Raw genomic sequence first — 4,139 nt, forward strand, 5'->3', positions numbered from 1 at the left:
TCCAGCCCGTTTAACGCCCAGTTGTGACACAATTAAGGCCTATTACGTGATTTTCACCTAAAATAAGGATTCCTACACTTATTTATGATATTCTTCATGGGTCTTTGACAAAACTTGACACCGGAGGCGTAGTTTTCATCAGAGGAGCGAGTCTTTCATGCTATTGAGAGCTGGAGACGGGTTGGAGTTGGGATTATGCTATAAACCTCGAAGATTCACCGCGCTATCACATTAATGGAGTTTGGAGAATCTTTCTTGTATTCTTGTGTTCTTGATTCCACCATATTAGGCTAGATTTTCTTTGTAGTTAAGGCTAGATGGAACCCAATTGAATTTTTATGTTTCTGAATTAATCTTTAATATAACTTTCCCTTTTTAAATTAAATGAATGTGTCTTTCATTAATGTCTTCTATGATTTGTTCTTGTAGATTGAATTAGGATTCGTACATAACAATAGAGATGTTGATATATGAATTTGGTTTGACTCATTCATCATTAATTTGTATGGCTCTTGGAATATACATGTGAATTGTGTCATTTTTATGATTCTTGATATTAATGCTTAAATCTTTTTGAGAAACACCAAGGAATTGATGGGCAATATAAAAAAGGGTGATTAATTAAGGTTTTAATTCAGAACATAAAAGGGAGATTGGGGAATCGAAATCTTAACTACGTTTCATAATTGACAAGTAATTCAAATTTTATCTTTTTGCTTTGTTATTTAGTTTGGTTTTTATACAATATTCGTGATCAAATTTCATTCAACTATCTTGATTGATTGTCCAACTTAAGCTAATCCTCGTGGGAACGATCTCGTACTCAGTACACTTTATTGCTTTTACGACCAGTGCTCTTGCCGAAGTTGCAACAAATGTTGAATGTGCTTTTTCTCTTGAATAACTATTTTTCTCTTGAAAGCTCACAAATTTTTTTTCTCTTGAATGCACATCCACACTTTGAACAAGGACTTAAGGTATGATATTTATAGATTTTTTTTCTCAAAATCAATTACTAAAGAAAAATCTCAAGATTAGTATGATTTTTAAGAAAAATTTCCAAAATATCTTTTTTTAAATAAAATCAAAATATTCAAATTAACTTTCCAAAAATAGATAAAATCAAATCAAATATTTTAAAAAGAAAATTAATTTCAAAAAAAAAAATTCTTTTTGAAATCAAAAACCAAATCTTAAAAAAAAATTATTTAGATTAAAAATAAAACTTTGAAGTCTTCTTTCCTTAGTTTCTAAAACTTTAAAGATTTTAACTCAAGGCATGATCAAGATTCACCTCATCAAACCATTACATGAAATCTAAGATTTTATCTTGTGTAAGAACTTGCACCGTTAATTAAGGAAATTAATTAATTATATATGATAATTAGGAAATAATTCGATAATTGACCCTAATAATTATTATGAGGCTCTAATAATTATAGTAAGTGATTAAGAATGCTGAAAGTCATTTTTCGGAAGAAAAGTGCAGATACCGGTTCCGCTAGTCGGTATAAATGTGTACCGAAAAAGTATCCCGGAAAATTATTATAAGTGCATGATAATTCCTAGAATAATATATAGTACTTGTAAATCGAGTTTCAAGTTAAAATAATGAGAACTGGTGCCAGAAACTGATACTGGCTATGAAAAGCGCGTACCGGAAAGGTGTTCCAATAAAAATATGATAATTCTTGTAAAATCGAGTAGGTTAAGATTCCAAAGTTTGGGATTAAAATGTTAAGCGTAGCTATCAATGCTAATACTGTGCGTTTAAGTCTTAAGTGGCTATATATACACTCATTATTGGGCACAAAACCCTAAAACCACTACTCCTACGTGACTTATGCGGCTGAGTGCACCCTTGCACTGTTTCGTTGCTGCCTTCTTCCTCTTTGAGAGCCTAGGGGCCATTTCTCCCTTATTTTTCATGATTTCATCATCCTAAACACTTGAGTGGGTGTGATTGTGACTTTGTGAGGGAGAGGAGTACCTCATTGCTGACTTCCAGCTATTGTTTTTAGTGAAGGGTGGGCTGAGTTTCCTTGTCTTGAGTTGTTGGAGCCTTTCCTTGGTTGTAGAAGCTCCAAGTGGACATCCTTGTTAAGGAAAAACCAAGTCTTGCTAGCCATTTTCGTTCTTGGCAAAGTCAGAACTGTGTGGAGCCATTGGTGAGCTCCAAGAGCACTCCTTCATCTGTTTTAAGCTTTGGAGTGAGTTACCTAACCTTGATAATGGGTTTTAATGGTTTAAAGATGAAGTCTTGGTATGTTAATGGGTTAAACAAGTAACTAACCTTAACATGAACCTAAAAATGTATAAAGATGCATGTTGGACGTTACATTGGGTTAAAAACCCAACCTTTGGATGATATCTTCGCGAATGCAGAAGCTACTGTCTGTCGCGAAATATTCGGATATGATATCCGGATATGGTATCCGGATATTGATATCCGGATATGGTATCCGGATATGGGGATCTGGATATCTGGATATTGATATTTGGATATGCCCCCAACATATATCCGGATATTCTGGGATTTTGAAGAACAGTAGCTGCATTGTTCATACAGTAGGCTATTGGGGGTTTGTGGACCCTAAAGTGATGAAGTTGAACTTCTGAAATTATCAAACTAAGTCAGAATCAAGTGATTAAGGGCTTATGGCTTTGTGTGAAGCCTTAAGACATAAATCGTAATAAGAAAACATAGTCTTTATGTTTATGCTTATGAGCTATGAGTGTTGATATGCTTGCTGGTCCTAATCAGATTGTGATCTGCTGTGTGTTGGACTTGAGCTGTGTGGACTCTTGGCATTGGATAGTGGGCTTGCAAGGTAAGCTTTCGTGTCCTCGGTTTAGCCATATTGTGGTTCCACCATGTCCCATGGGGATATGGTTATATGCATGCTGTGTTACATGCTTTTGATGTTTTGGAAATGCTGTTGAGCTGTTATATGTTAGTGCCTTTATGATATGCATGTGGTGTTCCACCTTTACGGTAAGCCTAAGTATGTAGTACATACAATATGGTGAGGCTGTGGGTGAGGTGCAAGCGATGTTCCTTGTACTATCTGTAGGTAATAGACGTATTCCTGCATTTCACTGGCCAGTAGAATAGTATTGATACACATGGCATGAATATCTATTGCAATGCATAGTTTTGGAACTTATACTGAGTTACTGCTTTTAGAACCTATATTGCACATGTAAGTGAGCTTGGAATGGAAGATCCTTGAGGACCCCTTGTCTTACTGAGATTTCTGGTTTAGAGATCTCACCCCACGTTTGGGGAATGCTTATTTCAGGTTCAGGTAATGTGGGGGTTGAGACCTCTAGTGGCAGGAGGCCAGAGCTTAGCTGATAGATGTTGCATGTTTATGGTGTTTATGTTGATATGTTGTTATGATTGGATGTTGGATCCTATTTACTGTCTTATGCTTTTAGATTCAGTTTATGGATTTCTCTGTTGAGACTTTGTTGGTTATGCTGTTGATTTGGTGAGCATGGGGATTGTCCATGCCACGTAGACTTGTTTATTGTCTTGTTTAACTTGGAGTTATATTAATGTATCAGAATATTGTCCGGACTATGTGTAGTAGATCCGTGACATAGATACTCACTGTATCTATATTATGAGGTATTCCAGTTAGATGTCTCTTTGCAATTTACATACAGGCGATATTTTATGAAATTGATTAAGTAATCAACTTGGCTAAGTATAATGACGTCATAATTGAAAAGAAAAAGATATTCCGCATTTTTAATTAAGCGCAACTTAATACGATGATATGTTAAAATACCGGGTATACACAGGGTGTTACATCTTGCCTCTTCAATCTTAACGATTTCATGACAATTGTGTTGCATTCTCTCCATCATAATTCTTCACAAATTAAGTTCTGCAACAACTTTTCAAAAATTAAACAAATTGTTAGATACTTTTCTTTCACTTGTTTGTTATCTTCAAAACTAAATAAGATGTGGGACCCAACAACAATGGTGGCAATGACGACGGAGGTGAAAGTGGTTGGGTTGCGGTTATAGTGGTACTGGCAACGACAATAATGGTGATGGTGATGGTGATGGCAACAACAACAGAGGTGATTGAGGAAGATTTGGATTTTTAAAAAGATATTTGGCTC

Source organism: Gastrolobium bilobum, unplaced genomic scaffold (genome assembly GCF_033153095.1).
Source record: "Gastrolobium bilobum isolate Gb01-03AN ecotype WA unplaced genomic scaffold, APGP_CSIRO_Gbil_v1 utg1269, whole genome shotgun sequence".
Lineage (NCBI taxonomy): Eukaryota > Viridiplantae > Streptophyta > Magnoliopsida > Fabales > Fabaceae > Gastrolobium > Gastrolobium bilobum.